This window comes from Podarcis cretensis, assembly GCF_951804945.1.
Source record: "Podarcis cretensis genome assembly, chromosome: 9".
NCBI classification, from domain to species: Eukaryota; Metazoa; Chordata; class Lepidosauria; order Squamata; family Lacertidae; genus Podarcis; species Podarcis cretensis.
This window is the reverse complement of record NC_137178.1, coordinates 66856696-66878629: the sequence shown is the minus strand read 5'-3', so window position 1 is coordinate 66878629 and position 21934 is coordinate 66856696. Positions and strand designations below refer to the sequence as shown.

General features: G+C 43.8%; 1 protein-coding gene across 1 annotated transcript in view; it reads left to right on the top strand.

Annotated features, from left to right (window-relative positions):
• The window catches only part of LOC307223635 (uncharacterized protein), a 688399-nt gene that overhangs the window by 518189 nt on the left and 148276 nt on the right, over positions 1–21934 (top strand). The window lies entirely within an intron of this gene.

The window sequence follows — 21934 nt, the reverse complement described above, 5'->3', positions numbered from 1 at the left end:
CCAGAGCAGCGATGTCACGCTGGCCACGTGACCCGGAAGTGTCTCCGGACAGCGCTGGCCCCTGGCCTCTTAAGTGAGATGGGCGCACAACCCCAGAGTCTGTCAAGACTGGCCCGTACGGGCAGGGGTACCTTTATCTTTTTATCACCTTCACCACATCAACAACCCATTGTGTTGAGTGCGACTTGTTTGTGCCCATGAAGCATGGTAGACCAGGGGTGGCCAACTCCCAAGAGACTGTGATCTGCTCACAGAATTAAAAACTAGCAGTGATCTACCCCCTTTTTGGGGGTTCAGGGCAAAGTTGCTGAGCTTTTTTTTAGGGGGGAAGAAAGGAGGAAAGCCCTGTTTTTGGGGAGATCAAGGCTAAGCTCTTGGGAGAGAGAAAGGGGGAAAGCCATTCACAGGTTGCTGAGGAGACAAACAACCTCACTGAGTAAACTCCATCGTCCGTTCTGCTGATCGTGCAACAATGGAGGGCAGGATGAGGGGGCAGGGCCAGGGGAAAAACATTGCTGTCCAGGGTTGTAAAGACTGCAGAGAGAATAATTGGGTGCACTCTTCCCACCTTAGATCAAATCTATGCTGTCAGGTGCCACAAGAAAGCAGCAGAGATAGCATGGGATAGTACGCACCCCGGAAATTATCTTTTTCAGCTTCTGCCTTCTGGAAGAAGGTATAGGGTTATAAAGGCCAGGACTAGCCGCCTGAGAAACAGTTTCTATGCAAATGAAATTCTGGTTCTAAACGCAGCATAAGGGGTCTCTATAGTATAGTGTATTTTAAAATGGGGTTTCAGAGTTTTTAGGCGGTTTTGAATGTTTTATGTAGTTTTTCAATGTCATTGTTCTGCATGGGACAATGACAATAAAGATATCGTATATATCGTATATCATATATTTTACCAACGCTAAGGATCAACCGCGATCTACCAAAACCTCCCAGGGATCTACCAGTAGATCGCGATTGACCTGTTGGACATCCCTGTGGTAGACTGTCCAGTGTGAAGCCGATTATGCACTATTTGTCCCAGAGAGAACAACATTCAAGTATATTCCCACCCCAGTGCAATAAATAAGAAGTTAATAATACAGCAGCTCTGAAAACCTTGCAGCCAACTCAAACCGTTACCACACAGAACTCTGATAATTTCTGTCACTTTGTAACTAACATTGGGAAGTAAATAGCTCAGACTCTTTCAAAGAAGGGGGAAAATGTCGTGTTTACCTTGTCACTGCACATACTTTCTTAAAAGTAAATGCACTCTCAAACAGCCACTATCATTCTGCTGTAGGGAACATCCTATTACTGAGGTTTTATTTAATCAAGTCTAAACCCTACAATCTTCTTTACTTGATAAAAAAAAATACACATGTTCATTTTTGTTCCTACATTGCTACTTTAGAAGACAGGAAGCATAAAACTCTGAATCTCCTGCTGGGACTAATGAAAAAATTTCAAATGTCAGTATGGCACAGTACAAGCTGATCAACTATTCTTAGTCATAAAATACCCAGCATTCTTCAACATCCCTAACAAATGTAGTGTTAAAGCAGCAATGCTGCCTTCCAGTGCTACTATAAATCAGTTGTTTGCAAATTAACCCATTTTTATTATATCTGGACACAGGAGGAAAAATGTGCCCACCAAAGGAGTAAGCCATTTTCCTTGTGGAGTTTAACAAAGTGTGGCAAAATCTCCTCATAACTTCCTTCGTTCCTCACAAACCATGGATGACTTAAGGCATTAGTCCACCTCAGTCCAGGGGGACTAAGCTTACTGGTGGGTAAAGCATATGAGATAAATAAATATAGGAAGCTGCCTGATACAAAGTGAGACCATTGGTTTATCTAGGTCAGTATTATCTATCTCTGCTGATGGGAAATGATTATCCAGGGTTTAAGACAGGAGTCTTTGCCAACCCTGTGGGTTGAAGCTGAGGTTTCCTGAGTGTAAAACAGGTGAGCTATGGCCTTCTCCAAAGCAAGTGGGAGAACTCTATCACCCGGTTCCAGTTCTTTGACATCTCTCATGCTCAGTTTGAACCAGAAGGGGCATCATTTATGTTTGTAGTGTGTCTTCAGTTCTGTCCTTGCCTCCCTGAAAGTGTTTGCCTGCAATTCTGACCCCTTCTGTCATCCTTGCCAGTAGAGACTGCTTCTGGTTTCCATGTCAACATTAAGCCTACAGATGACTTATTGTGGATTTTAATGCCTAATGGGTTTGCTTTGGAGTGTGCTCAGAGGCACACAGGGAAGCTCTCATTCACAAGTCACATCGAAATGAATGGCAGCTGCTCCCTAGCATATAACTGAGATAAAAAGGTGAAGGTAAAGGTCCCCTGACAGTTAAGTCCAATTGTGAATGACTCTGGGGTTGCAGTGCTCATCTTGCTTTACTGGCTGAGGGAGCCGACGTTTGTTTGCAGACAGTTTTTACGGGTCATGTGGCCAGCATGACTAATCCGCTTCTGGTGAAACCAATAACCAAACAATTAAACCCCTGTGTTGCAAACAGTTATCAGTACAGTGGTACCTCGGGTTAAGTACTTAATTCGTTCTGGAGGTCCGTTCTTAATCTGAAACTGTTCTTAACCTGAAGCACCACTTTAGCTAATGGGGCCTCCTGCTGCTGCCGTGCCACCGGAGCACGATTTCTATTCTTTCCTGAAGCAAAGTTCTTAACCTGAGGTACGATTTCTGGGTTAGCGGAGTCTGTAACCTGAAGCATATGTAACCTGAAGCGTATGTAACCCGAGGTACCACTGTAATATCCAAGGCAACACTATGGCCAAGTACAACAATGCAATGTCAATATAAACTCTTTATATAATATATACAGAACATTGAACAGTATGAAATATATGAAACATGCACTTTCTGCAAAACCAAATAAACAGAAATCTTATAAATCTCTGAAAGTCACAAAATATGCACTCTTGATGGATTCTCTTGAAAACATAGAACCAAATAAACATAAGTCTTATAAGTCTCTCAAAGTCTTTGTGAACTATGCAAGTCTCTGAAAGAAGCAATGGGTCAGATTCTTATCTGGTGAAAACAAGCTGTAAAGATTTGTTTTGTGACATCCAATGCTGCTAAAGTGGTCCGCAAACAGACGTAGTGAACAGTGATTCCGGTTATACCCACTGTTTCATGGAATTCTTCTTTAGCACAGCAGAAGGATACAGAAATGCTTCATAAACTGCAAATGAATTATTGAAAAAATGACCCGGTGAAACTAGAGCATCGCACAGAAACGCTGTTTACCGTCCCCTTGGAGCGGTACCTATTTATCTACTTGCACTTTGGCATGCTTTCGAACTGCTAGGTTGGCAGGAGCAGGGACCAAGCAATGGGAGCTCACCCTGTCGCAGGGATTCGAACCGCTGGCCTTCCAATCAGCAAGCCCAAGAGGCTCGGTGGTTTAGACCACAGCACCACCTATGTCCTTTGAGTGAAATACCCAGGAGCATATGGTGGTTGTGCTATCTCCAAATTCTCCACTCCCACACCTAAGTCTTGCAGCCTAAGCCAATGTCTTTTGTACCTTAAAAGAGAGATCCTTTGATTTGAGAAATTCAGATCCGTACCTTGGTGAAAGCTAGTTTCATTTATTCTTGCACATCTTTTTTTCATTCATAAGTTTGTGGGACAGTCATAATACAAATGCAATCAATCAATCAATCAACTTGAAAGATGCATTTCTGATTTGCCATCCTCAAAGTATAGAACAATCAGGCCCTGAAGGTTGACAGGTCTTTGATGTGAGTCAATAACTTAGTTGAAGCTCAGGTTTCTGAGGGAAAGAAAAATATTTGTGTGGCCATCATGCTAGATTCTCAAATGCACTCACTCATGCAAGGAGCAAAGCTATCCTTGGACATCTTGGTTTGGAAGTTGCCTTTCTCACATAATGGAAGGAAAGGGTTAGGTCTTGGCCACCAACTACGTGAGAAGGTTTGCTCCACATTCTGATTACCAGAAGACCAAGCAAGCACTGGTTGCATAATAGTTCTCCTACAATAATAGATTCCATGTGGCATGGAGGTGTCCAATACAGAAAAACCTGGTCCCTCCTGAGGATCCCAAGACAGGTTGAAGATCACAGCCAGATAGATAGTCAGCAGACAAGGAGAGGGGCTATTTTGCAGGCAACCCACACCTTTCACAGATTAATGGAATTTGCCTGGGGAAAGGATCCTGAGGGCGTGTGTATTTTAATTTAATTTCTAACCCGCCTTGGAAGGATTTGTATCCTTAAAGGTAGAATAGAAAGAACTGTAGCAAATAAATAAATCAGTATAGGATTGCTACCTCAGTTCCTTAGCACTGATGCCGATTCTCAATTTTTAATATTGGCCTGAGCACAGCTTTAAGCAAACCAATTTAAAATTATTTCCCTAAGTGATCATTGTAAATATTGTATAAACAGACCTAAGAATTCGGGAGCAGAAGACTTTTGGCTCGTCGATGACAGAACGAGAAAGCATACCTAGTAATTCTCAAGTTTTTACCTTCCAACTTTATTCATACCAAGCATATCTGCATTGACATTCCCAATACATCACACAAAATATTCTGTACCGCTCCTCTGACACTGGACTCATTATGCCAACCATAGTTTGTATGCCCTGGGGTACAATGAGCGTGTGAACTTATGTTGCTTGACTTGCCTTTTCACTCTATGAAATGTGGCCAGTCTCTCAAGTTGCAGCTTGCCTAGTCTAATTTGTGCATGAACATTTTCTCATGGTCCTCTCTAAGAAAGAACCACCAGCCTAAATGAAACCTATGTGGAACTGACTGACCTCCTTCTGGAGATGATGGTTGTTTCTGCAATTCAAGTAAACAAGAGGTTCACGGTGTGTCCAAAATGTAACAAATGTGATTGTCCTTCTCACACCTCTACTTTACTGTCACCGCCATCATCGCTCAGTATCAAAACTGGGAATGAAACTTCTGTAAAGCAAACATATCTATATAAAGCTGAGTTGCTGTGATAAATTTATTTCTGGGTGAAGTTTTTCAACTTTCCCCCTTTACAAGAGACATCCCATGTAGGGCCCTTCTTTTCATGGTGCAGAATGAGATTTGGGAGTAGGGAATGGATGAGCATGCCACTTTCAGTTTCATTTTGTTCAATTCTCCACATTTCAACATCACTTTCCAATTTCATTTTAGGTTCTCATCGACATTTTTGTGCAAATTTCTCTCCTCCTATACACGTTCTTATATGCAAGTTTGCCCAATACACACATTTTCTCAAAGCTCCCCCCCCCCCGGAATGTAATACAAGATTGTATGCTATTTTCAGTAATATATGCATTTATAGGCACACTTCACTCTCATATAAACAGGTTTGTACACATTACCTTGGCTGGAGAACTGCATTGCAAAATTTGGGTAAGTGTGCATTTTGAAGGATGACCGTGTTTCAATTTGCATATTGTTTTGGAAAGTCTGAATTTATCTTTAAATGCAAACTCAATCAAATTTCTACCCCATCCCTACTTGGGGTAAGCGTTTCTTCCCTATACTTCATTTTCATGTTTATGGTCTCTTGTCACAAATATGGCTTCATACCAAGTTTGAGTTTTAATGAAAACTATGTTTCAAAATAAATAGAGAGCAGTATTTTAGGAAATTGTGGAAAGGGAAAGAGAGGCATTTTGATAGTCTAGAACAGAAAAATGGCAGATGAACCATTAATGTATATATTGCAGCAATTTGTTCTCCATCTACTTAGGCAAAATATGCTGCTAATAAATAAAATTTATTTATATCAGAGCTCTAATAATTGCCACATACCAGTGCCTTCAATATTTGCATTAGTAAACTTTAGTCCTGATATTTATGAGATAGGGAATGGGTAATCAACATTTAATGTCAAAATGCTTGCCACCTAGCAAAGAAATAGGAAATTCTCCCTTATCATTTGAGATTAATTTGTTTGCATACAAATAAAGCATTTATTATCTAGATTGCGTCCCCTCCACTGATAAACTAGGAAAGGCATTAAGAAAGCAGAATTGTTAAGACTGTTGATTGCTTCACTGTATTAAAACTAGCTTGTTGGTGTTAATCAGAAAGCACTATATGATCCATTAGCTGTGAAAGGCTTTAAATATTTGATTTGCAGCATGGGGGATTAACACAGAATCTCATTAACCAGGAAAGTTTGCTATAGTTTTCATTTAAGTAGAATTTAAGCTTTGGAAACTGCTCGATGGGGGGAAATCCTCTTGCTGGCCCATCAAATGATGGTGTTAGAGAACTGCCATCATATTAGAAACACATCAGTTTTCCTAGTTAGGCTAGAGTCTGAGAGTGGTGCTAGATGTTGCAGTCCTCATGGCCAAATGGAAGTCACTTCCAGTTGTTGGGCTGCTACTGGAATGTCTGCAAGGATAACTTGTATAAACTGGCAGATAAACCCCCAAAGTCCAGACCCTCCAAGTGTCCCTATTTTCCAGGGACAGTCCCAGATTTACAGAAGCCACCCCAGTTTCTAATTTGCTCCCAGAATGTCCCGCTTCTCCTTAGGATGTTCCTCTTTTCATGGGAGAAATGATGGGAATTTTGTGGACCCCCCCCTCGAGCCAAGGATATAAGTAACTACAATTTTTTAAATGTTTAATGTTTGATTTTTTATGTTGAAAGCCACACAGAGTAGCTGGGGCAACCTAGTCAGATGAATGGGGTATAATAATAATAATAATAATAATAATAATAATGGAATAGGACATTGTGGTTCGAGGACTCGCACAGGACGACGACGAGAAATGAGGCCGGGGAGAGGCTGGCGCAGCAGCATAAAGGCTGCTGGACACGCCCCCTCTGTGGCACTTGGTTGGATGGCCACCGGGGGGGGGGGCGTGAGCGCCAGCCAGGTGAGCTGGAGGCAGGGGGCAAACGCCCCCTGCTAGGAGCGGTGCTCGGGCTCCCGCCCACAACCACTCCCCTCTCTTTCAGGGAGGAGAGTCTTTCCTATTTTCACTGGAGAAATGTTGGAGGGTACACAAGACATTACATTAGCAGTGCATCATGGAAGTATAATTGAGTAGCTTTCAAAATATATCTCTAAGAACATTGGGGTTCCTCAGCAGCTCACCAGGTGTTCTGCAGTGCAAAAAGCAAAAAGTGATGGAAGATATGATGGTTGTCTCCCTTTACTGCTACTGATCTACTGCAATATAGGAGTGCTGGAGACATCCTAAGCCTGTTCAATGTCACATGTGAATTGCACATGCTCTCCAGAGCCCAGAATTCTTTGCAACAAGCAGGGCACACAGAGACATGAATTTGAAAAGGGCTGATTAAGGATGGGATGTTTGAAAACCAGTGCTATTATCTAGAAGGATGAAAGCGAATAAAACATAGGCTCCAGCAAGAGTAAAATACAGTTTGTATTGATTATACCATATGAGTAAAGCTGAATGAATGGTTCATACTGGTCCATGACATTCATTCATAAGTCCATTCTCTCCTATTTCCACATCAATCAGATAATTTATAGATGATAGATAGCAAGCATATTTAGCATATAGCATACAACTGTGCATTTTTGTACATTTCCCCCCCAACTGCAAGTTTCAAGCAACATTTACCATAAGACATTTTTGTATGTATTTATCCTAATATATGGAGTGGATGCGGGTGTCGCTGTGGGTTAAACCACAGAGCCTAAAACTCACTGATCAGAAGGTCGGCAGTTCGAATCCCCGCGATAGGGTGAGCTCCTGTTGCTCGGTCCCTGCTCCTGCCAACCTAGCAGTCTGAAAGCACGTCAAAGTGCAAGTAAATAAATAGGTACCGCTCCGGTGGGAAGGTAAACGGCATTTCTGTGCGTTGCTCTGGTTCACCAGAAGCGGCTTAGTCATGCTGGCTACATGACCTGGAAGCTGTATGCCGGCTCCCTCAGCCAATAAAGCGAGATGAGCGCCGCAACCCCAGAGTCGGTAACGACTGGACCTAATGGTCAGGGGTCCCTTTACCTTTACCTTACATATATGGAACTACACATCTTCATATGCATTTTCTTTTTCTTTGAGCTGAGAACTGTATTGAGAAATTTACAGAAGTGTGAAAGCTGAAGCGTAAATGTCTTGATGATTCATGTAATAGTCTGGGCACTGCAGATCTGATCAGTTTGCTTAAAAATGCAGACCGATAAAACCCGTGAACATCTTGAACTGGGGGGGGGGGATGGGAAATTGATGACCTATTCCAAGCTACTTTGAGCCAAACCTAATGTCGTCATACTGATCCCTCCTCCAAGTTCTCCCCAACGAGTGTACAAACCCTCCCTCATCCCCACCTACATGATCTCCAACTCACCACCTTCCTTAGAATCAAAGACAAAATATAAATGGGATGATTGAAAGATACGTCTCATATTTGAATCAAGCATTACAATTAACCATGCTTCCTATTCTAGACCAAGCAAAGAAATATGAACTCTCCTCTTTATATTTTCTTTGTTTTAACGAAAGAAGGCACTGTCACTATTTTTATAAAAAACAAAACAAAAACCCACACATGAGCTAGTGTACTTGTGTGGCAAAAGTCCAAAAATGAAACTTTCTTGTTTAGGTAATAAATCACTCAAACCAGTTCACACTCGCCCAATAACTCACGACAATTTCCAACGTGTCTTTGCTGAATGATTGCATTGAATATATGATCCCTGTCCAATATCGTCTTAAATATCAGATGGAGGAAATGCCGAGCTAGATAAATGAACTGGTGAGGTTGTGCAACTATCAGCTGGGACTTGAACTGGAAACTACATTGGTTGCAGGTTTGATCACTGAATGGGACAGCTGCATAGTTCTGCATTGGAAGGATTTGATGGTTCTCAGGGTCCCTTCTGATTTTATAATTCTATGATTGTTCATTTGCTGGGGCACCTGATGGTAAACTACTCTGGAATATGATTTTGAGGCTTCAGCATGGCTCCATTCCCAGTCTGAACAATAAAATAAAACATGAAGCTGTCTTACAGTGAGTCAGACAATACACACACGCACATACACCATTTAAAGCACACACCCCTTTCAAGAATTATGGGAATGTTAGTTTATCAGAAAGGGATGCAGGTGGCGCTGTGGGTTAAACCACAGAGCCTAGGACTTGCCAATCAGAAGGTCGGCGGTTCAAATTCCCACAATGGGGTGAGCTCACGTCAAAGTGCAAGTAGATAAATTGGTACCGCTCCGGTGGGAAGGTAAACGGCGTTTCCGTGCACTGCTCTGGTTTGCCAGAAGTGGCTTAGTCATGCTGGCCACATGACCCAGAAGCTGTATGCCGGCTCCCTTGACCAATAAAGCGAGATGAGCGCCGCAACTCCAGAGTCGGTCACAACTGGACCTAATGGTCAGGGGTCCCTTTACCTTTAGTTTATCAGAGGTGCTGGGAACTGTATCTGTTTGAGGAAAGTAAACTACAATGCACAGCCTCTGTCTCTCAGCCCTCATCTTGTCCAATTCTTACTGGCTGTTCACAGTCCTTGGCAGAAATTGGTCTCGTCCTTAAAAATGGTGGTCCTTTAACTGCAGAGTTAACAGGGTAAATTTCAGCCATGGTTGTGGAAAACATGTGCTCTTCCACTGAACTCATTCCTTTCGGACTGAGCCTCACCATTGGACATCTGTTAAGAATCCTGTTAACTCAGAAAAATTGAAGGAAATAAAGTGACGAAATTTGGGACATACGGTCCTTTCCTGCCATTTTCGTAGGAGGACAAAAGCACGCATCTGCAAAAAGGGCAGCAGGAAGAAACAACATCCAATGTTGTTTGTTGTTGTGTTGCACCACACCCACTGGTGCGAGTGGAATTTAGAGTGGCATGCTCGTATATTGAACAAAAAGTCACCGCTCCATAATGCAACAGGTAGTTCAGTGCAAAGGGAACATAAGAAAAAGGGACAGAAGCACAAGCATTATAATCAGGAAAGCTATTTCACCTCCTGGCAAATAGAAGGGGAAGAAATGGAGGCAGTGAGAGATTTTACTTTCTTGGGCTCCATGATCACTGCAGATGGTGACAGCAGTCACAAAATTAAAAGACGCCTGCTTCTTGGGAGAAAAGCAATGACAAACCTAGACAGCATCTTAAAAAGTAGAGACATCACCTTGCCAACAAAGGTCCGTATAGTAAAAGCTATGGTTTTCCCAGTAGTGATGTATAGAAGTGAGAGCTGGACCATCAAGAAGGCTGATCGCCGAAGAATGGATGCTTTTGAATTATGGTGCTGGAGGAGACTCTTGAGAGTCCCATGGACTGCAAGAAGATCAAACCTATCCATTCTGAAGGAAATCAGCCCTGAGTGCTCACTGGAAGGACAGATTGTGAAGCTGAGGCTCCAGTACTTTGGCCACCTCATGAGAAGAGAAGACTCCCTGGAGAAGACCCTGATGTTGGGAAAGATGGAGGTCACAAGGAGAAGGGGGCGACAGAGGACGAGATGGTTGGATAGTGTTTTCGAGGTTACCAGCATGAGTCTGACCAAGCTGCGGGGGGCAGTGGAGGACAGGAGTGCCTTGTGTGCTCTGGTCCATGGGGTCACGAAGAGTCGGACACGACTAAACGACTAAACAACAACAATCACAATATCCCCTACGTCTAAGCACAAATATTCCATTTAAAAAGTAATAATGCTGTGTGTATGTTCTCTTTGCGTGCCAAGACCCTCAAGCCAGCCCCCATTAAAATAAATTAATTCACACTGATGCAGAATTTTGGTTTAAGGTTAAGGGGCAAAATTTAGGCCACAACTTTATTGATTACAGCAAATGTGAGTGGTATTGGCTTAGGCATTGGCAAAAGACTATATCGTACTCCTGCCCCCTTTGCAGGAAGACTGTAAAGGTAAACCACCAAAAGAGGGAGCTGCTTTGGGGGAACCCGCCTGCATCTCCCCCGGTGTTCCCAGAGGCCTGGCATGGCCTTAGCCCCTCAACTGGACTTCGGACAGGATCCAGGCCCCGAATTCCATTAACGGAATACCCTTGGATAATGGAGGGGCAGGTGATGGCTGATCTCCCCTCCCCCACTCATCAATAAGCCGATGCCTAACTGCCAAACCTTACAAAGTTGGGACGATAAGAGGTAGGCGAAAACCCAAAGGCTAGTGCCAATCTGCCAAATGGAAAAATTCCTATCCAGTCCCCATCCCAAGACTCTGAAGTCCAAAGCAAGGCCAGAGGACACCCAAATTAAAGGGAGGGGGGCAGGTGTTTGGCAGCGTGAAGCAGGTGCTTGGCACACGTCATGCTGATGCTTTTATACCTGCCCCCCCCCATGATCACCTCACTCAAAATGATTGGCAATAGGCCTGGGGTGATCGTGGTGCCACCCTGGCATGAGGGTATTACTCCGCCCACGCCAGGGTGGGGGAATTGGGTTGAGCCTAACCATCCTAAACTTTTCCTAACCATCACCCAGCAGGACCATGGTGATGGTTAGGAAAATTACAGGGCAATCCTAGGCATTGCCTCCTCAGTTCCACTGACTTCATTGTAATTTATTCACAGGTAAATAAACATGGTATTTAGTAATAAAGAACATTCGGTTTTGCCACCCCCTTCCTAAAACACTAACATGTATTTTAACATGTGTTTTTAAATGCCATATTTCTTATTCTTGGATTCAAGTGGTGTTCCCACCACTCATTACTCTTTTTCTACCAGAATAGAAATAATGCCCTTTTTAAAACAGCAGCTTGTTCACTGCTGTTACAGATTTAATGATAGTTAATCAGGATAATGGAAGCAGCAGATGTAAGAGCTCTTTATTAGTAGAGCTTTACTTTTTTGTGTTTAAAAGAATAAGACACATTTCTTCCTGTTGTTGACTTTTAACCAGTAAACATGCTTTTAAATTTAATGAAAAAATTGGTCGATTCCAAGATGACTAATAAGTGCCAAACAGAATTCCAGTTCAAGGGTGTGTGGGGAGACTAACTATTTTGAAAACTCCTAAGCAGTCTTTTTTTCTAGCACAGGAAAGAAAAAATGCTGTGGTCCCGATTTAATTCAAAAAATTGTCTTTCACCTCTGTATGCAATTAAGTCATATGCAGTTGCGTATCTGCATGCAATTAAGCTTCAAGTAAGGCCACCTTTCTGAGCACAATCACTGGAGAGCACTTTCTTGAATTTAAAGGTAAAGGTAAAGGTACCCCTGCCCGTACGGGCCAGTCTTGACAGACTCTGGGGTTGTGCGCCCATCTCACTTAAGAGGCCAGGTGCCAGCGCTGTCCGGAGACACTTCCGGGTCACGTGGCCAGCGTGACATCGCTGCTCTGGCGAGCCAGAGCCGCACACGGAAACGCCGTTTACCTTCCCGCTGGTAAGCGGTCCCTATTTATCTACTTGCACCTGGAGGTGCTTTCGAACTGCTAGGTTGGCAGGCGCTGGGACCGAGCAGCGGGAGCGCACCCCGCCGCAGCGATCTTGAATTTAGTGGGACTTAATTCTCAATTACTGGGAATACGCTGCATGTGTACTTAATATTGTCAAGCTTTGAACTTAAAAACGTAAGTCAACATTTTCAGTATGAGGATTCTTTTGCCTTTGCACAACCTTTGGGTAAATTGAGACTCCTGTGTGGCACATTCTCATTATATAACCAATCAATAATGCACATATTACTTGGCTTTGAAGTTCATCTTTAATTGGGCCAAAGTGCTATTTTCTTCTTTCTTGGTAATATTAATCTCCTGCAAATGTGGAGCTGATCATGAAATGTGTTTATGGGAAGTCTGCTTTTTCCTTTGATTGCCATCAGATTTTCCGGAGTATCTGTCACCGTTCACACTGACTAAGTACAAGCTCAACTGCAATGTGTGAAACTCTTCCGAAAAAGGAACCGTTGTTATGAAAATGTCACCTGAGGACAAAAGCTCTAATTTGAATGCTGCACTAGGGGAGATTTGGGTGGCAACTCTATTAAAGGAGCAACTGGCAGTCAATTAAACCCCACTCCAAGACACATAAAGCATTACAAATGGGTCAACAAACATCAAAACAGAATGAGCATGAGAACAGAATTAGGGATGTCTTCATCAGTGACTCAAGTTCAGTGTTACATCTATATATGTCCTCTGAAAAGGCTTATACATCCCTAAGTCCAAGTAACTCCAGAATGTCCACAGAGCTCAGAGACTGCTGCTTTTATCAGCAAATATTTATTTCTTTGGCTTTCAAAACTGCACACAACTTCCCAGACTTTCCCTATAACTAAAATTATTTTAATTGAATCAGGAGAGCAATAATGAAACAAAATCGAGTTAGCTGCGTCCTTGTTAAAAGCTGTAACCAGTACACTTCCTTCTAATTGCTTCCTCCTTAGCTAAGGGGGTGTGTGGAAATGGGTAAGGCCTAATGATTTAAAAAGGGGAATGGAAATCGTTGTGTAATTAGCAGTTTTCTACACTGAGATTAGATAAAACTGCAGCATCTCATAAATTCATATTTTACTGCTTACAAGGATGCAGGCTGGAGAACAGCTCAACCCTGAAAGCAACAGTATACAAACCTATGAAATCAGGAAGGCCAGTAGCATCCTGATCCAGTGCATGGATATTTGGAAAGAAATGCTTATAGATTCAATGGGATTTATTGCCAAGGTGGTATACATACAACTGCAGAGGTAAAGGCAAAATATGAATCAACTTGACCTAAACGCCTCTCTCGTACCTGCTCCTAAATTCTTCATGTCATCTACCAATGCATTATATGACATAAGGGGTAAAGAAGGTTATCACAGAGATATAACATGTGGTAAAAGAACATTGGTCAAAGCACACCAGTCAGGGCTGATCTGGAAGACTGATATTTTATCTCTCATTGTGTTCATCAACACCAAAATTAACATGTGCAAAGGTGCAGGATTGCACCTACTGGCCTGGCCTGATCTCAGCAAGTTCTTCTGAAACTAAGAGCTGTTCAACAGTGGAACAGACTCCTGTAAGAGGTAGTGGATTCTCCTTCTTTGAAGGTTTTTAAACAGAACTCTGCATTTCTATAATTCTATGTATTTGAATCGCCTTCATGGATCACTGCCTTGTTGTGGCGAAGGGTCTTGAATAACTCCAAGAAGCTCTGAGATATGCCGTGCAGGGCCACACAAGACGGACAGGTCATAGCCAAGAGTTTAGACTAAATGTGATCCACCTGGAGAAGGAACTGGCAAACCACTCTAGTATTTTGCCAAGAATACTCCATGGACATAAAAAAGGAGAAGCTCTGAGAAGAAAGTGAGAGTTTTCAAGGCATGCTCTGGCTCATGGGGTCATGGAGAGTCGAACACGACTAAGATGACTAAACAACAACAACAATGTATTTGAATAGAGCCTAGGCTGTCCACTCTTAAATAAACTTTATATTTCTTTTTAAGTCCAGATGAGTGTGTAAGCATTTGAGCTGAATCACTCCGCCTGAGCAGTGTGTAGGGAGGTCCTGGGCTCACACAACCCGCCTCAGGCTGATGTGGTCCAAAGGAAACTACGTATTTTATCACTGAGCAGTAAGGGCCTCTTTAGAAATCAATATTGTTAGTATATGGGCAGCTCTCTGGAGTGCTGACTGCATGAGCGTTTGAATAGGGCATCTCCTGGGTACAAGGTTAGAGCCTTGATTCTAAATCCATCACTCCTTTAAATGTACAGGCTCTTGCCCCTGATGTACACACCTCTGGTGTGATGGAAGAAGGGATTTTTAAAGCACCCTGGGGTCAAATTGCAGGAAATTACTGATACAGGCCTGTGATATACCCTTCAACATTTCTCCGATTAAAATGGGGACGTCCCATCCCATAATGATAATTTTACTATTTATATCCTTCCCATCTGACCGCGTTGCCCCAACACTCTGGGCAGCTTCCAACATATATAAAAACATAATAAAATGTTAAAAACATTTAAAAAAAAAAGAAAAGAAAAGAAACCTCCCCTATACAGGATTACATTCAGATGGCTTGGGGGTTGTATAACTTCATACCCTCCAACATTTCTCCAGTGAAAATAGGGCTCAGGGCGGCTAACAAGCAATAATAAAAACAAGTTGAATGAATACAACTTAAAAACAAGATTAAAATACAACATTAAAATATTGAAACATCAAAATATTAAAATGTAGCCTCATCGCAGGAGGAGAAGGAAAACAAAAAAGAAAGAGAGGGAGGGAATCAAATTGGCTCCAAGCCAAAGGCCAGGCGGAACAACTCTGCCTTACAGGCCCTGTGGAAAGAGCGTTCCACCAGGCCGGAGCCAGTGATGAAAAGGCCCTGGCTCTGGTTGAAGCTAATCTAACTTCCTTAGGGCCCAGGACCACTAGGGTGTTGCTATTTATGGACCTTGAGGATCACCGTGCGGCATACCGGGAGAGGCGGTCCCGTAGGTACGAGGGTCCTAGGCCGTGAAGGGCTTTAAAGGTCAAAACCAGCACCTTAAATCTGACCCTGTACTCCACCGGGAGCTAGTGCAGCTTGAAAAGCACTGGGTGAATATGCTCCCATGGCAGAGACCCCGTGAGGAGCCTCGCTGCAGCATTCTGCACCCACTGGAGTTTCTGGGACAGCTTCAAGGGCAGCCCTGCATAGAGCAAATTACAGTAGTCAAGCCTGGACATCCTAAGGAAAAGCGGGACCTTCCAGGATCAAATAAGAAACTGGGATGGCTTCTCTAAATCAGGGATGTACTTGGAAAATAGGGACACTTGGAGCGGCTGCTATGACCATAAGACTCAATAAGCACAGCATAACTTCTTTTTAGATTGCAAACTACATCACTAGTACGCAGTTGGTGGTATGCAGCTGTTCCACTACACAGATAAAGCTTTGCTTCCACATTCATTTTATTAATCACAGTGGTGATCTCTAACACCGGCATGAATAAACCAATCCCTGCTCACGCAGATGAGTAAGTTCACTCTGTAGAGCATGTGGCTACTTATCCACCGGCTTGCATCATTCTAAACAATATTGAGGGATCATGCAAAGCTTCTGTCCATTTGGGTATACTTGAGCAATATGGATTTAATTAAGTCTCCCTTTCTCTTTTACCAAGAGGAGAAGTCAGAGCTCTTATTTACCTGGGGCCTGGAAACTCGAAGCAATTAAAATGCTTAAGGTCACTTCTTCAAGTGCAGAGGTTGTCAGAATGCGAAACAGGCCTGCTGTCACTACTTGTTTATGACTGTTCAGGCCAAAACACATGGTTGCCTTAATTAGTTTTTCCTTTTCCCTGCAATGTTTGTGAAGTCAGCGTTGGCAGCGCTGGGGTACAGCATGTTCCTGTATATCTCAGATTACGGATCAACCTGTCCTCATTATCCTTTCATAGAAAAGAAGCCAATTTTATGTTATCTTGACGAATAGATGAGAGGTACCTGCTGCAAAATTGCATTTTCCTCCTTTCTGGTGTGTCTTGCGACCTCCTTTGGACTCCTGACTGTTGTATAACAGGAGGAACAGTTTAATCTAGCTGTCTTGACTGGAAGTGTAGCCTGCCTTGAAGATACCCACTGATTCAATTTGAATATGAAGTAACACTTGAATGAGCTGCACGTTTCCTTGGTAGTTGCACAGCGTTGAAAGTCGCTGATCACCTTATCACACCTCTCCAATCAGTGTTCCCAAGGTGGTGAAACACCTGCAGTTTTGTGTATGTTTGTGGCTAGATTCAGATCCTGTTTTTTCCCCCTATCCAGAGAGTTGACAGCATTGTTCTTTGCCTCAGGTGGCTGCTGCTGCTGCTGCTAAACCAGAAGCTAGAAGAGGCACACATGGCTCCCTATGCTAGATTCACTAGGGAGTTGTAAGCCGTTGCCCTTGAGAGCATATTCAAGATCATTTAACTTGCTTTAAAACATTCCTAGCAAATGCCTCAAATGTAAAGCCAGTGTGGTGCACCTAGGGCTCACCCATACTTCAGTTTGTCTCATGTTTTCTTCCATTTGCCCTGTGAATCCTAGGCACAGGTCCAAGAGGGTTTTTCCTCTTGTCTTACTGCTTTCCCCAGGAAAACCCACTGTTTGCTGCTGAATCAGAACAAACGTCAATCCACAGAAAGCCTGATTGATCTCTGTTCTGATTCAGTGGTAAACAATGTTGTTGTTCCTCTGCTTTCCCTGGGAAAGCCCAACAATATCCCCCAGAGCCTCTGGCAGCATGGGGAGAGTCGTGGGGGGGGCAGAGCATAGCCCCTGGTGCATGATTTTGAGGGAGTGTGAATCAGGCATCCACACACAGGGATCCTAGACCTGCCCAGTCTGCCACTGGGGGGTCTCTGGGTCCCAGAGCCTTGGCTGGCCTGGCCTCCACACCCCCAGCCCCGTCACTGAATGGCCGCCTGGCCAGCATTGGAGGGATGTCCCTGCCAAGTGCTGCCTCTGCCAACCAGGTTGCTCTCTGTGTGGGAAGGCAGGAGGTGCCGTGTGGCCCCATGAACCCTTCATGCCCCATGCCCACCAGGGCTAGGCTGGCTCGGTGGGTTTTGTTCATCCTCCACACCCTGCCCCTGGTCCCGCCTGGTATGGATTTGTGCAGGCCCCAGGCACCAGCAAAGGCGTTGCCTCAGACCCATGCCTAGGACAAACAGAAGGGCAGCAGAACAGGGTTCCACCAAGGGTGGGTGCCGCCAAGGGTGGCTGCCTCATCCTGCCTCATGGGTGAGCTCTGCCTCCTCTCAGTTGCTCCATGGGGGTGGGCCTAAGGAGGGAAAGCAGCTGGCGAGGGAAGGGGAGAAAGAAAGAGATCAGAGAGAGTCAAAGGAAAGGAGGAAAGGGGTGCAGAATGAACATGTGTTTGTGAATGGCTTCATGCGTGCATGTAAGTGAATGTGTGGATTGAGTAAGGAGCATGAGTGTACTCAGTGGTAGAGCATCTGTTTAGCATGCAAAAGGTCCCAGGTTCAGTCGCCAGAATCTCTAGGTAGGGCTGGGAATCTTTCTTCATCTTTGGCGATCATTCGTAGCTGAGTAAGATTGTCTTCCATAAACACGGTTTTAACAATGAGTCCGTAAATTGGCAGAGGCCAATTCTGGATCCAAACGTCCTTCCACAGTGGGGACAGAGGTCTCCAGGCAGGAGTTCGTCACGGTGAGGGTTTGCCAAGTGTGCCTTCCTCTTAGAACATTTCTCCCTTTCGTTCTGAGTTCATGCTACTTCAAAGCCCATGACACTTTTGGTAAAGGCTGTTCTCCAATTGGAGTGCTCGCAGGCCAGTGTTTCCCAGTTGTCGGTGTTTATACTACTTTTTAAAGATTTGCCTTAAAAGAGTCTTTAAACCTCTTTTGTTAACCACCAGCATTACACTTTCCATTTTTAAGTTTGGAATAGAGTAGTTGCTTTGGAAGACGATAATCAGGCATCTACACAACATGACCAATCCAACAAAGTTGATGTTGAAGAATCATTGCTTCAACACAGGTGATATTTCCTTCTTCCATTATACTGGCATTAGTTTGCCAGTCTTCCCAAGTGATGTGTAAAAATTTTCAGTGACACCATTGATGGAATCATTTGAATACAGTGGTACCTCGGGTTAAGAACGTAATTCGTTCTGGAGGTCCGTTCTTAACCTGAAACTGTTCTTAACCTGAGGTACCACTTTAGCTAATGGGCCTCCGCTGCTGCCACTGCGCCACAGCTGCACCATTTCTGTTCTCCTCCTGAAGCAAAGTTCTTAACCGGAGGTACTATTTCTGGGTTAGTGGAATCTGTAACCTAAAGCGTCTGTAACCTGAAGTGTCTGTAACTCAAAGTACCACTGTAGTTGGAGATGGCGCTTATAAGTGTCCACGTTTCACAAGCGTATAGTAAGGTTGGTAGTACAATAGCTTTGTAAACAAGCATCTCTAGGTAAAGATGGGAATATCCCTTCTCTGAAACCTAAAACAGTTGCTGCCAAAGGCTCCTATTTTCTCTCTGTGCATGGAAGAAGAGTGTGGGGTGACTCTAGCCAACTTGCCAACTTTTGAAGGCTCCCAACAGATGAGCTTCAAGTCCTCAGGTTGGGGGAAGGTGCAAACATGTTGCTTCAGTCACATGTTGGGATTAAGATATTCCCTGTAAGATTTCAAAGAAGGACATATCTTGGAATGGTTTGTCAGGCCGTGGGTGGGGTAACATATATCAACTGCACTTGCTTAAGAAACCTAAAGTTCAGTCTGGAAACTATTTCCCAAACTGATGCAGCAACAACACTCTAGATTACTGCACCCAAACCCTAGGTGGTCTCTCCCTTCCATTCCTGGGTCCTTCTTTCCCTCTCCTTTTTCCCTCTACTGTTTCCTTCTGTTGTCTTCCTTTTGCTTTCCTTCTTATAAACTGGATTGTAGTGAGTTGTGGAGAGCAAGAATGGATAAGGGAGGATGCAAAGGCTTCCTATGGGTCAACGGATAACCCATTTTTTGGTAAGATATTAAAATCAATGAAAGGTTGCACATTTTTAAAGAAAACACCTTTAAATGCTAGATCATTTATTTACCATAATCTGGACACTTTGAGAAGCTTCCAATGTGTTTATCCTTCCCTAACAGTGATTGTTTGATGGCTATAAACACAGAATTAATGCAGGCAATATCTAGATGAAGAGCAGTAATTTAGTTACATAATGCATTGCATCAAGAACCGTTAATTACATTTATACACTATTTGGAGGTATGAGAGTCACAGTAATTTTGTCAAATAGCTGTTCCCAGAAGGAGGCCACTGTGGAAAATTATTAGTCTGTAAAGGGAAACTAGCCATTGTGAATGGCATACTTAACTTCCTTTATTGTCACTGGTCCACTGAACTTCATTTGGCATTAGTATTGATCCCCCATTGGCTCAGTTACAGGCAGGTTAATTTATGGAACATTGGAGGTGGGCAGGATCCACAATAAATGCTACTGAACCATCTGTTCTCCCTTCTGGAAGTCATCTCTCTGGGTCTTGACTCTACTAGAAACAATTTTCATTTAGAATAATTTCCATTGTGATTTACAGTAACAGACGCCGGCGACACCTCTGTGTGAAGAAGTTAATGGGAACACATAAGACCATGGCGAATGCAACATTTCTGCTTTAATTTTGTCTACCTTTCATGTAATTAGTGGCAGCAATCAACTTCCATCATCCAATATGCTGGTCCTGCATGCTTTTATCACTCAGTGTGCTTTTATTAGTTGATGCACAACATCTTAACATCCGTTTCCCCTCATTTTCTTGATATATATTGCGAGGGAGGGAGGCATCAGAATGGGGGTGAAGCAAGGGCACAAGAACAGGAGGTGATGGTGGCTTCATAATTGCTTGGAAGATGAAAAGGGGTTGCAAAGCATGGAAGGAGGAAGATGCAGGAGACTAGCATGAGCTTGGTTTGTGTGCAAGGGGGTTGCACAAAAGGAGAAGGAGTCATAGGGGTGAATTTAGAAGAATTTAGAATTTATTATTTATACCCCGCCCATCTGGCTGGGTTTCCCCAGCCACTCTGGGTGGCTTCCAACAAAGTATTAAAATACAGTAGTCTGTTAAACATTAAAAGCTTCCCTAAACAGGGCTGCCTTCAGATGTCTTCTAAAAGTCTGGTAGTTGTTCTTCTCTTTGACATCTGGTGGGAGGGCGTTCCACAGGGCAGGTGCCACTACCGAAAAGCCCTCTGCCTGGTTCCCTGTAACTTGGCTTCTTGCAGGGAGGGAACCGCCAGAAGGCCCTCAGCACTAGACCTCAGTGTCCGGGCAGAACGATGGGAGTGGAGACACTCCTTCAGGTATACTGGACCGAGGCCGTTTAGGGTGAAGGGGCAAAGCAGGGCTACAGAGAAGTATCTTTATAAATGGAGTTGAGAAAATGAAAAGGGAGCTTAGTACTTGCATGGGGTGGGAAGGGGAAGCTCTAGGGAGTTATTGTGCAGGGAATGGCAGGGGGTTGAGAAGAAGAAGAAGAAGACTTTGGATTTGATATCCCGCTTTTTCACTACCCGAAGGAGTCTCAAAGCAGCTAACAATCTCCTTTCCCTTCCTCCCCCACAACAAACACTCTGTGAGGTGAGTGGCGCTGAGAGACTTCAAAGAAGCGTGACTAGCCCAAGGTCACCCAGCAGCTGCATGTGGAGGAGAGGAGATGCGAACCCGGTTCCCCAGATTACAAGACTACTGCTCTTAACCACTACACCACACTGGCTCTTGAGAAGCAGATTGAGCAGGGCACAGTCCCTAGCAGACCCAGTGATACCAATAGACTTATGTGAGCCATATATGTTAATGTCAGTGGGTTTACTCTCCCTAGGACTAACATCATACAACCCTTGATTCCTATGTGATTTCCACTGTGTGCGATGAGGACTGGCAGTAGGCCTGTGGCAACCAAACAGGGATCATGTGGGTGTATTGATTGTGGGAATGCTCACCTCCACATGGGTAGGTGTGTGTAGACCAGGGTTGAGGAAGCCATGTTGCTGGACTACAGATCTCATCATTTCTCATGACTGGCCACATCAGCCGGCATTTATGGGAGCTGGAGTCAAACATCTTATAAATCATGGGCTCCTAATCTCTAGCATGGATTCATATATGGGTAACATGTCCTGTAAAGTACAAGTTACATGATTCCTGGCAGGAAATGATGCTTGATTCATAATTTCCATTTAAAGGTGGGTGGGTGGGAGCTATTCCATAGTGAGGCCTATTGCAACTGGCAAAAGTTTAACCTCTGGGGTGCCCTCTGTTTCGTCGAGGTCTTCCTTCAGACTGCTGGGCAACGCAAACTTGCTTTGATCTTTGTAGGCTTTCTGACTCAGGCTCCAGGTTACAGTGACTGCTGCTGCTGCTGCTGCTGCACAAATGGTTTCAAGGCACAACTCCAAGAAGGTGAAATTCAACTTATAGTCATTGCTCCCATGGAGACACATCACCCATAGTTTCCCTAAAAAAGAGGGAAAGTTAC